Here is a 13,281-nt window from a genome sequence, read left to right as displayed (position 1 = left end):
AATGACAAATTGCAGAGGGGAAACAAAATCCACTTATCTTGGTTTTTCATAGGACTAGTACTTCTATATGCTCTCTTGTTTCACCCAGCAAAGTAAGCACGATTTCTTCCACCTAATCAATTAAGCAGCTCATCTAAAGTTGAACTTTTCATGGCCCTGCTCTGTCTATACATACTGTATATTGCTTTGCAGTGGGCATGGACCATATAGGCTAGGAATGTACAGATCAGTCTATTTTGGGTCTGTCATTTTTCCAGGTATTCATTCACTGTCTCCTTCCATCTCATTTTCACATAAATCTGCAAATTCTTCTTTTTGTATCTGATACAATTTTTGTTTAAATAATATGAGATACAGATTTTGCATTAATTCCACCTCTAAATGTTTTCTAATGGTTTTATTTTTTTAAAAAAATAAATTCTGAGAACTATACTATCAGCATGAGAGAAGTGCAGATTCAATGTGGTTATGTGGCCATACACTTGTGTTAGAAGTGTGCATTAATTTGTGTGCATGCTGGAATTTGTACATAATGTAATTCCTCAAGATTGCCTTTGTTTGGCTGGTAAAGAGGCAGAACACTGAATGAAAGATTTAAAGAAAATAGGACCATAAGCCTGCTTTTAAAATGATATTATTTACTTTATTTGTATACATTTATGTTCATGCTACTTTTCAGGTAAACAAACTAAAACTTCAGAGGCTGTGTTACACTTACTTTTTACTGCAATATTTTACCTTTAACAAAGACTATAAAATGAACTATATAAATAAAACAATAAAATGCCATGACTACAACAAAAGCAAAACCAAATTATTCCTTGCTTTTCTAGCACTAATATTTTTTATTTTATTTTTGCTTACTAGTGTACAGTAGGACCCTGTATACGTGGGATCAGTGTCCTCAATTTCACTTATTCATGGTCTTGAAATATTAAAACTATAAAGTGGAGAAACCCAGAAATGTATATTTCTACAATGTAATTTCCAGAACAGTCCATTAGAGGGAGCGAGAGGCCATACTATGTATAGAGTTCCCTATTCTCTGGGGGGGTTGACAACCATGAAGGGGGCTAGAAACTAATCCTGGGCTGAACACTACAGTAGCTTGACACAGAAACTAACCAGCACACAACTGAGATGGGTACAATATGAGTGCACGAGTTGGCCCTGTCCTCTGTGGCCGTGCACATCCATCAGGCGTCTAGATTTAGGATTTAATGTAAAGATCTGCAACAGGTCTGCAAATGAGTTCTTTTCATCCTCTGCAATATCACTGTACACTGCTTCTACATTTTCAAGTCAGAACAGTGAAATTTGCTTTCAAAAAGAATAAAATCTATTTTTTTCAGGATGCTAAGTTATCAGATGTGCTGAGCTATATTCTAGAGGGAACGTAGTAACTGAAGATGAATTAAATAACATTGAGTGCCTGCCTGTCATGGAAGAGTTGGACAGCAAACCAACTTTAGCAGAAATAAAAGTGGCCTTGGATTCCATCACCTCCAACAAGGCACCTGGGAAGTGCTGAAGTGCTGTAACGAGATCATCACCACTGAGCTATATGAAATCTTTTGTCTTTGCTGAAGGGAAGGTGGAGTACCACAGAACTTGAAGGATGCAAACATTGTCACATTGTGTAAGAAGAAAGGCGACTGAGATGACGGCAATAACTACCATGGCATTTCTCTTCTCAGTGTTGGAGGGAAGCTGCTTGCCCATGTTGTGCTGAAGAGGCTCCAGGTCCTTGCAGACAGAGTCTATCCAGAATCACGGTGTGGATTTCGTGCTAACAGATCCACTACCGACATGGTATTTTCCCCTCAGACAGTTGCAGGAGAAATGTAGGGAACAACAACAACCACTCTTTGTGGCCTTCATAGATCTCACAAAGGCCTTTGATTTGGTTAGCAGGGATGGCCTTTTTAAAATACTTCCCAAGATTGGATGTCCACCTTGACTCCTTAACATCGTCAGGTCCTTTCATGATGGAATGAAGGGCACTGTAGTTTTTGATGGCTCAACATCAGATCCCTTTGACATCCGAAACAGAGTGAAACAGGGCTGTGTCCTCGTGCTGACTCTGTATGAGATCTTTTTTGCTGTCATGCTGAAGCATGCTTTTGGAAGTGCAACAGAAGGCATCTATCTCCGGACTAGATCAGATGGAAAGCTCTGTAATCTCTCTAGATTGAGAACAAAGACCAAAGTCGAACTGAAATGCATGTGGGACTTCCTCTTCGCCGATGATGCAGCTGTTGTTACCCATTCTGCTGAAGACATCCTACAATTTATGAATCGTTTTAGCAAGGCCTGCCAAGATTTTGGATTAACAATCAGCCTGAAGAAAACACAAGTCACGGGCCAGGGCATGTACTCACCTTCCTCTATTAGTATCTCTACACAAGAATTGGAGGTTTTTCATGATTTCGTGTACCTTGACTCAATAATCTCTGACACTCTTTAGATGTTGAGCTGGATAAATGTTTTGGCAAAGCAGCTACCATGTTCTGTAGACTCACAAAGAGAACATGGCTCAATAAGAAGCTGATGGCATAGACCAAGATCCAGGTCTATATAGCCTGCATCCTGAGTACACTCCTATACTGCAGTGAGTCCTGGACCCTTTGTACATGGCAGGAGAGGAAGTTGAACATGTTCCATATGCGTTGCCTCCGACGGATTTTTGACATCACCTGGCAGGACAAAGTTCCAAACAGAGTGGTCCTAGAATGACCTGGAATTGTTAGCATGTATACATTACTGAAACAGCGATGTTTACGTTGGCTTGGGCATGTTGTGAGAATGTCTGATGGTCAGATTCCAAAAGATCTCCTGTATCGAGAATTAGTGCAAGGAAATCGCCCCAGAGGAAGATCACAGCTGTGATACAAGGATATCTGCAAGTGAGATCTGAGGGCCTTAGAAATGGAAAACCTTGACATCTGAGTATTCAGCCTGGAGGCAGGTGGTGCATCATGGCCTCTCCCAATTTGATGAGACACTTGTTCGGCAAAGAGGCGGTCCTGAAACCATCAAAATCAGGGAGCTGGACAGGGGACAGACTGTATTTGTCTTCAGTGTGGAAGGGATTGTCACTCTCGAATTGGCCTTCTCAGCCACTCTAGATGCTGTTCCAACACTTCTATTCAGAGCATGTTACCATAGTCTCTCGAGCCTACTATGAAGTTATCAGATCCTTTGCCTAGCATTACAGACCAGCAGATCTGTGGAAAACGTAGAGTTAGCTATGAGTGAAAACAAGCATGCCCACACTGGCAGATCCCTGTGAGAATCTGTGAGCCATAAAAATGACTCCTAAAAATCAATTTCAAAATTACTGTGAGGTAGTTGGGGGCAAAATGAGCCACCTTAAAAGATCATGGGGAGGGCACCTTGTAGGATGTGTTATTACAAACCTTACTTGGTTTTTTGAACTGACTCTCTCTATATTTTACATTCTTCCAAGTTTAAAAATAGTGATGTACCATCCGTGCCACTGTGAGGCTTTCTCTGCAGTTCGCCACAAGACATGCCTCCTGGAACACCACATCAGGCTCTGCCACGTAATGCCCACAGTGCAGCCACTGAGAAGTTGCACCAGGATTTATCTATAGCTTCTTCCTGGCCACGCTTTTCAAGAGCAGCAGGGGCACCACAAAATCCAGAGAAAGACTGAACAGCTCGGAGCTTTAAAACTAAAGGTTCATGATCTCTCTCTTTATCTATGATTTGAGTTTTTAAAATGTTGGACTATTGAGCAACAGAGACAACCTACAAACAAGACTTCCCCAAACTCACCTGATGGGGATGGGACTGCCAAACTTTGAAATTTTGAACGAACGAAGTATTAAATGAATAATTTATAATAAATGTAACTGTTGACATGTGAAATCTGATATAACATGGAGGTTTCGAATAGTGATTAACTGCCTCTTAGAAGTTTCTTCAAGGCAAATAGATATAACCTTGAAGCAGCAATGTACTAAATATCCCATTGGAGGTTACTGCAAAGTAATTACAAACCTCTCACACAATCCCTTGCATTCTAAGGTAGCAAAGCCTATATAAAAGTCCAATCAGTCTGGAACTGTAAGAGCTCCCATAGAGGAGTACACATGGAGTTTGCTATTGAAGCGGACTCTGTATAAATACATTCAGTCTGCTAGATTAGAAGAATAGGAAGATAAATGTTTTTTGTTTCCCTTATCAGCAAACTTTAGCTTCTGTACCAGACTCTATGAGATTTTGTATTAGTTTGCTAGTAATTTAATCTGCATTTTAGGCAGAAAAGGGTTGATGTAAGCAAGATGCCAACCAGCTAAGCCAGCTGAGCCACAATGGAGTCAAGCCAAGCCAAGGTAAACCGAGAAGCCAAGGGAGGAAAATGATAATGAAACAGTGGCAGCTGGATACAGCAGCCCAGAGGCAACACACAGAAATCATGGATTTTCCTCTCTAAATTTAAGCTGGCAGATGGTTGAGTACTTAGAAAATGTATTTTTTTTTCCCATATGTGTATTCAGATATGCTAAAAGGCTACGAAATGTGTTTCTACTTTTATTGACTTTTTTTTTTTTTACAAAATATGCTTCTTAAACCTCATTTTTGGACTGAAATGAGATTTAAGTTCTTATCTGTAACTTTGTTAGATAAAAGCTTGCAATTGAATCATACTTGTCTCACTTCAGTACTTGCTTATCACTTAAGTTCAGTCTCCATGTATTTCTGAGCATTTTTACCTAGAATTTTGCCCATAGCTATAAGAATGATATTTAGAAGCCACATGCCATTGACTGGAATTAACCTTCCCACAGATAAATCTGCTGTGATGGACCACCACACACTCAAACTACTAAGGGATGTTATAAAGTTTTATAGCGCTCTGAGGCTTTGTTTGAGTGTCATACTTTTGACTTTTAACAATTTCTTTAGTTCTGAGCTGTGCTGGGCTCTTTGGACCACTGATTTTTTTTTAAAAAAGCAGAATCTTCTCCTGCTCTCTCTCTATTTTTGTCTCAAGAGAATGACACTGCTCCCTTCCCCTCCTCCATGCCCTACAAATTTTATCCTTTAGTCTGTTTCCAATCTATAAATTTCCTTCAGAATGCAACTTAAGGTTCTTATTTCTCATATAGTACAGGGCATTTTCTCATTTAGCCTCCAAGTTTCAGCTTTCAGCTCTCTTCAGTACTTTAGCTTCTGCCTCTCTTTAATTGTTGCCCTGTGAATTTCTCACAGATGAGCACAAAACATAAATCTTTCAAATAGATAAATAACCAACAAAGAAGGTCATATACCTGGTATTTCTAGGGCCTATGTGGAGTGACTCCCCATCTAAAATTCATTTCCACTCCTCTGAAAAGCCAGCACTATTTGTCAAAGTTTTTTCTTGATAATGTTTAACCTGAGCAGTTAGAGCATTCATGCACATTCCACAACTTCATTCCACAATACTGGAAGAACGCAAAATTACAAACCACTCTAAAAATGTATGTTATGTAGGTCAAGCCTTTCAATATGCAATCTAGTTAACAATATAACATTTTTTGTCATGTTGCCCTGACTAGGTTTGTGCTATTACATATTTCCATTCATTAAAAATATAATAATTTAGCCACTGGCTAAGGAAGAGTTGTGTAACCCAGAAGTCATCATACCCTGTGTTAGAAAATGAAGGTCAGAAATAGAGGGGATGTCACCCTCAGGTCTTCCAGTAGCTCTTGATTCCCTGAAGAAACCAAAATCGTGGTTCTCAACAGTTTGAAAATGGGAGCGGTTGCTGGTTGTTATTTTATTCCTGCCTGAAGAAAAGTTCTCAGAATATAAAAAGGTATTGTTTAACACTCCAGCCACCATTCCCTTTACTAAAGTAGGGCAGACATCAAAGCTCACATTTTGTGTTCTAATAACAAGACCAGACTAGCTCTAACAATTATAAGGTGCATTTATCAGGGAAGGCAGAGGTGCTGGATATGGGCAGGGTGTGTGTGGGCTTTATTTTATGAGAAGCACCTTTAACGTGGTCTTTATAATGCTGGGAGGAACTCAGGCTGAGGGAATACAGTAAAAAGTATTCCAAAATATGTTTCCGTCCCTCTTCTTTCATCACGTTCTTTTCTTCCTCTTGTCTATCTAATTTCTTTGCCTCCCTTTTCTTCTGTCTTTTTTCCAGCTCTTCACCCAGGTCCAGCCACTAGATAGCGCCTGTTGCACAGCAATAGAGCAGAACCCTGCTATTCCAGCTTGCGTGGAAGAACACTGTGCTGAGAAGTAGCGAATTAAGTGGTACCAGGAATTATTGCACACCCCTCACTAGCAGAGGCTGGTTCAATAAGAAAGTATCACATTATCTACTTTATGTCCCTTATTCATTTGTTTGCAATTTAGTGCTTTCGGTGTAACGGAGACACAATATATATTGCAGCTGTTGGGGTGATTTACAACTGCTGAAGTAAAAAAAAGTGTTTTTCTTCCACTTTTATGCCTCCCTTCCTAGTGCTGACTTCAGCAGATAAGGACGTGCATCTCAAGATGTGACATCATTCTTAGCAAATCAATAGCACCTCCTAAAAATGCTGAGCGTTCAGGCTGCCAATACCATGACAACCACGGGGAAAGTGGCAGGAATAAACTGGACTTTGAAAATTCATTGTGTGCCTGTTGCCTTCCCTGCTGCTGCACCTGCATATAGTGAAAAAAACAAAGGGTCTCTCATAAACTCCTGGCTTCTGCCATACCAGTTGGCCAACAGGGAATTCTCCCTACGTCTTGTGTGGTTTGGCCTCTTTCCTTGCTGGGCGGAGAGGCAGCTGCAAACTGACCACAAAGTATGGTAATAGCCCGTAACATTGTGAGGGTGGATGAGTTTGAGGTATACAGTGATATATCCCCTGAAACCACAGGTTGTAGTTCCTTTTTGCTTGAGAGAAGGAGATTTCATCGACCCCACCTGGCATTCCAAATTCTGCCTCTTCTTCCTGTGTCTAGGTATCATCCCTGAGATTTGTGCTTCATATTTGTCTCTTCTTCCCCAAAATCAATGCAAGCAGGGGTTGGGAGTGTGGGTAGAGAGCTGACTAAGAGAAAAATCTGGTGGTTTCAGCAGCAGTACCTTGGACTACAGGGTGCTTTGCCTCCTAGGCCAGATCAACGTGGCGGAAAAAATGTCACATCAAAACAAATTCAGAAGCTTCCTCATTGATAGCATACATTTTTCCTTTTTCCTCCCTAGTGAGTTGACAAAATCCTGTTGCTTAGCATAGTAAATCACACTCAAGTAGGCCCATTGAATAAATGGGGATTTAGTGAATCAAATTGTCCAGAAGTTTAATTTATTTAAATAGGATTACTCTAACTTTAACTAAGGGTGTGATTAGATGAACATTTGTCCTACTGTTTCATCCATTGTGTGGATAGGCTGATTGGCTCCTTTTTTCCAGCAATCAAACGACATAATGGCTGGAGTGAACCAGCCTGTTCCCAAAGTGTTCCTACCCAGGCCTTTCTGGATCCATGTTGAGGCTACTACTTTTTGTTGTGGGTAGGATTGTTCCATTTTGGTTCATTTCCAGCATATGTGATCACTGGAATTGGACCAAAATGAGCTTCCGGCTTTAATTTCCCATCTGGTAAGCCTCGTGGCGCAGTGGTTAAACTGCTCTACTGCAGCCAAACTCTGCTCACAACCTGGCGTTCAAATCCCAGGTAGCCAGCTCAAGGTTGACTCAGCCTTCTATCCTTCTGAGTTCGGTAAATTGAATACCCAGCTCGTGTGTGCAGGGGTATGTGTGTTAATGTGTAGCCTCCATAATTGACTTGTAAACCACCCAGGGAGTGCTTTAAGTGCTATGGGGTGGTATATAAGCATCACTCTTTTTTTGTTTCAATATCCCTATCTGATTAGTAGATTAACACACATATTTACTAATTAATATGTGTGTTTTATTGGGAAATTGTGAATTTAAATAGGAAAAACTTCCTTCCTCTGCTCCTCCAGAGAGCAGAGAGAGGAAGAAAAAAGTTTTTTTTTTAACCAGTCCTGGAAGTATTGATGACCTGTACAACTGTTTTAAAAAATTGAAATCTTCCTCCCGGAGCAGGAACAGACAGGAGGTGGCAAGGACAGAGATTTTGATTCTTCATCTTCTTTTATTTTGCCTTCCTAAAGGATCTGAACCAAACAGGGTCACTTGAGGAGCATATGCAATTTGGATGCAAGGATCACACCAGATTGCATACTAGATCTCTACCAGAACTTAAGCAATTCTATCTAGCCTGCTCTGGTTGAACCTGTGTAGACAAGCCCTTACTTTATTATAGTAAGTCACAGTTAGAGTAGGCCGATGTGAATCAATGACATTTATGGAGGAGTTGCCTCACTGAATGTCCATTGATTCAATAGGCCTGTTCTAGTGTGATTTACTATGCTAAGCAACAGGATTTAAGCCAATATATTGTGCTTGGATTAACATGTCTCTCTTAATACTTCCTTAATCAGTAATCACTGCTGTTGTTTCACAAGATATAATTCACCTCCACTATGGAATAAAATGGCCAATATTTACAGACACTCCCTAACTCTGGGTTCGCGGTTTTTAAAAAAACGATATTGCATATTACTATATATTAACTCCAAAGCAAAGGGACAAGTGTGTCTTGCACAATATCAGTTTGGAAGCTGTTTGAACCAGTGTGATGATGCAGTTTTCTACCACATAGATCTAACCACTAATATATAGTATGAACCAATGCTGCTACAGGAAAAGAAATGTGTTGAAACAGTACTCATTTTAATCTGGAGTGGAGAGTAATGTCCTGTGAAACAATAAGAATGATTGCAAATTGAAAGAGGGTTAAAATGGGGGTGTGGGTGACCAGCTATAGAGACAGAAAGAGATGCAGAGTATGTCGGCATTTGTCACTCCCCATGGAACAAAGATTTTGCATCTGGACAAGGAAGGGACAAGATGCATTTTAGGAGGCCCAGGCGGGGTTCAAAATGCCACCAAGTGGGCTTTGTGTCAGCTGAGCATTCAAGAATGTGAATGTCATTGTTTGAACACAGGCATTCTTGTGTTTTACTTTATAAAATGTTTTGTCTTGTTTGTTACAGGGATATCCCCCTTTTCCTCCAGTAAGTAGTCTACTGAGCCCATCAGCTGGCTGTTGATTACAGCTGATTCTTTTTTTTTCTTCCTGACCCAACTCTTAAGAGTCTTCTTGAAGCCCAGGAGTGGGGTGTGAGGGTGTCCAGAGAAATTTCCTAAAACCACAGCAAAGGTGTTTTTTCAGGTGATCCCTCTCTCCAAACTGCATCGACTCCAAGAGGTCTCTTAGCATCCGGGCCAAATAATAATAATTTGAAAGGAAAGAAAAGAAAAAGAAAGCACATTCTACAATGTACCACACACAAAAAATAGGTGGCACACTGCCTCCTGCTCTTCCTTCTCAGCAGCATGCATGAAGGGAATTCTGTAGAGATCCTGCCACTTCCAGTGGAGGGTGTTTCGGTGGCTGGCTGGTTCCTGAGCAGCTCTTTCAAACGGTGCCTCTATGGCAGTGATAGTGTTCATGAGAGGGCTCACTAAGGGTCCCTTTCATTACTACTATCTCACTAGGGGCCAGACCCCAAGACAAACCAGCTCCATCACTGCCATTGAATCTAAAGGCAAGACTGGCCCCAGTGATGATAAGCACAAATGACATATATTTTATACCCCAGTGAGGATAAGCATAAATGATACCTATTTTAGGTATTCTTGCCTTTCACTTATGGGCTTGAATAAATGCGGCTAGATGAATGCAATAATACACCAGGAGTGTCTGTATTCAAAGTGCGGTGAAGCTTTGACACATTACTAGTTTCCTGTCTTTGGTTCAAAGCTGGCACAGGAATGATTCAAGTCACCAGTGTCTTAATGTGAACTGAAGCCTATTATGTTGCTAGCTTATTCTGAGGTAACCAGATTGTCCCTACTCGTGCTTATCATTCATTTCCTCCCAGGTTGTCCTACTTTTAATTGTTTTTTCCCCCCTTTAACACCTCACAACAGTGCAGCCGTCCTGCTTTTCTTCATTTTGTTTCTCTCGGGTGAAATAAAAAGGCTGAGTTTGTGTGATTCAAGGAAAAAAAAAGAGAAACAGCATGGCACAGAATGGTGTTGCACCTGCTCCTTTTGTCTTTATAAATACAGTGCCGTGATGATGATGATGATGACTGCCGGTAGTGCATTTTTACAACTTGCACAAAACAAGTTTCTTCTAATCAAAGGAAGGATTTCAGAAAGCCACAGTCTATTCCTATTGAGCTGAGGGGGGACAGTCATCAAGGAACATAAGGGCGCTAAGTGAAGCTAGGAACTTAATATCGAGTCTCATAGTCCAGCTCTGGCACATATAGATATTAATTTCAGTCACTTACAGAGATTTTTTTTCCTACATGTGCTGTCCTTCATCATGGACCACAACTCTTCCAAATCTGTATCAACAAACCATCCCATTCCATTCCTGACATTAAAAAGCAATACGAAAAAAAATCTTATCTTTGGGGAAAGAAAGATGCATATATATAATGCATATAAAGGAAATAGCTTTAATTTCCTGAACTAGTTTCAGGTATACAAATATTAACATTTTACTAGATTCATAGTGTGTGCGCAGGGGCAAGAGCACAATCCTAGCTGCACCACATACAAGGATGAGATAATAATGTCTGTACTAGCAACATTCAGACAATATTACAATCATAGCAAAACTCATTCAGATTATTAGCATGGCACACTCAGACACCAGACCAGAACTAAGATGCCCTTCCTGCTCCTGGCGCTTCTCCAACTCAGACTGTAATCTGAGTCAAAGAAGAACTTCATCACATACTTCAAGGGGTGTACCTAGACCTAACTCTCCCTTGTCACTTTATTCAGTGCATGATGGAGGAGTCTGAAGAGTACTTGTGATAGACAGGATCTTTACATGAGTAAGTGGACTCTTGCTTGCATGAGGACTAGATAGCTGAGTGAGAATCGCTCCAGACATTTCATCATGCGAACAAAGCAAAAACGGGATGGGGATGGACAAGGCACTTCCTTCTAACTTTGTGATGAAACCAGAAATTCTAACTACTGAATAAAGCTTATGACATGCACCCGCATTCTACTACAGCTTCAGGGCAACAGAATGTTGGAGCATATCATAAGCTCCTACCTATCATTAGGTAAAGTAAGAAAAATGCCCCAGACAACAGATGTTGGGAGTGAAGTACTAGAAGACAGAGCTGTGTGTGCTTCACATAACCTTCCGCACCTGCTGCCCACAGTTTTGGTGGAGGAAGACACTCAGCATTGTTGAAGTAAAATTCAAGGGAGAAGGGGAAACGATTCATAGGTCTGTGGTCCCAGCAGGGGGATGGGGCCTTATCTTGAAACTTTTGAGAGAAGCCACATATAATTACATGATCAGAGGGTTAGCCTCCCCTAGGGGGACTCATATGACTGATACAAAAAGTTCCATTCAGATATTTTAAAAGTGACATTTCAGATAATTCAGACTTGACACTTTTCTGGTAGCACTTCACAAGTACAACTTCTAACATGACATCAATATCTAAGATAATTTGCTGCCTGAGGCACAACCTTCATCCTACATTTTTCAGAATCAAGCACAGATGTCTCCAGTGCTGTCAGACTTTATGGGAGGAGAAGAAGGTGATGCTCTCTCATTCGGCAATGGAAGCAGCTGAGCTTTGCATCACCTTCTCAGAAGGCAGGGCCATTTGGGAGGTCCATTCAGTTAAATTGTAGCAGTTCCTTAGAGCCAGGCATTGCTGGATATCTCAGGAGGCTGCAGGTATAATGGTCGTTGAAGACATATGTGCATAGCAGGGATGTTGGCAAATCTTTGGTCCCAAGTCCCAAGTTGGAGTCTGACTTTTATTTCTTACTTAGTTTTTTTGTTTATCTTTTCCCATCTTGATTAATAATTTGTTGTCGGTTTAATTGTTGTTTTAACTGTTTTATGAATAATGTTATTGTGAGCCACCCTGAGTAGACATTGTCTAGAAGGGCGGGATAAAAATCAAATCAAATCAATCAATCACTCAATCACTCAATCACTCACTCACTCACTCACTCAATCAATCAATCAATCAATCAATCAATCAATCAATCAATCAATCAATCAATCAATCAATATGTAAGTAAGTAAGTAAGTAAGTAAGTAAGTAAGTAAGTAAGTAAGTAAGTAAATAAATAAATAAATAAATAAATAAATAAATAAATAAATAAATAAATAAATAAATAAATAAATAAATAAATAAATAAATAAATAAAATTAGTATTTGGTACTAAGTCCCAAGCCTGAGTCCCTCTTAAAAATAAGCTCTTTTTTCCTCAGAAAAAAGGGAGAGGTGGGTTGCAAGTCAAGCCCAAGTCACTGAAAAAAGCCCAACAACAACAATAACAACAAAACACCTGAGTCAAGTCTCCAGTGTGACTTCATTCTGATCTGACAGTGAGGCCTGCAATCCGAGATCCCATCCTTGGGGCATAGTGGTGTTTCTTATCTTCAAAACAACCTACCTACCTAAATCAAACTACATAGCTCAGAGCCAGCCTAATTATTTAAACATCCATTGAGCTCTTCTCCTTGCCCTTAAACATACAATAAGAACAGAATTCACTAACAATTTGCTGCCCTTACATGATACAACAAGCATGAGGTGGCTGCTTCACTCACTGACTCACTAAGGATAGGAATCATCCTGTTATAATCACCCAGAGAAAGAAAAGAACAGTACCTAAGATCCAGGGCGTCATGGCCTCTGTGCCACTTCATGAAAGCTACATTCTGTTTCATGATAAAACACATACGTTTTAGATTGTGCTGTTTCCTTTTTCTTCAAGAAAAAGAAGTTGGTGCGATTATTTGTATTTATTTGGAGAAACGAATCAATACACACACCTCTTACAATCTTTTGGTGTAGCTCTGGGAATCTATTTAATTATCTATGGAGTATTTACATTTTAAAAATGATCCATGTTATGAAAAAAAAACCCAATCGCCAGACCCGCAATATGCCTGAGAAAACATAAAAACAACAGAAAAGAAAGGTTTAAGAATATGCTTAAAAATCTAAGATTCTCTTTGAAACCAGCACATTCAGCATCACCAAAGAAATTACAGAAAAAGAAAGCTCACGTTACCAAACATTCACATTGTTTGGATGTTGTTTAGTGTAATTTTTTTCCTTAGATGCTGCTGCTGCTCCTGCTTGATGCCATG

At 40.0% G+C, this 13,281-nt stretch overlaps 1 long non-coding RNA gene across 1 annotated transcript in view; it reads right to left on the bottom strand.

Annotated features, from left to right (window-relative positions):
* LOC144584150 (uncharacterized) overlaps positions 1 to 13,281 on the bottom strand; it is a 38,923-nt gene extending 25,642 nt beyond the window's left edge. The window contains exon 1 of the long non-coding RNA XR_013538238.1: positions 1 to 13,281. This exon is cut by the window's left edge and continues 22,560 nt beyond it. This is a non-coding gene — a long non-coding RNA (uncharacterized LOC144584150).

Source organism: Pogona vitticeps, chromosome 1, assembly GCF_051106095.1.
Source record: "Pogona vitticeps strain Pit_001003342236 chromosome 1, PviZW2.1, whole genome shotgun sequence".
Taxonomy (NCBI): Eukaryota; Metazoa; Chordata; class Lepidosauria; order Squamata; family Agamidae; genus Pogona; species Pogona vitticeps.
This window is presented reverse-complemented; position numbering and strand designations above follow the sequence as displayed.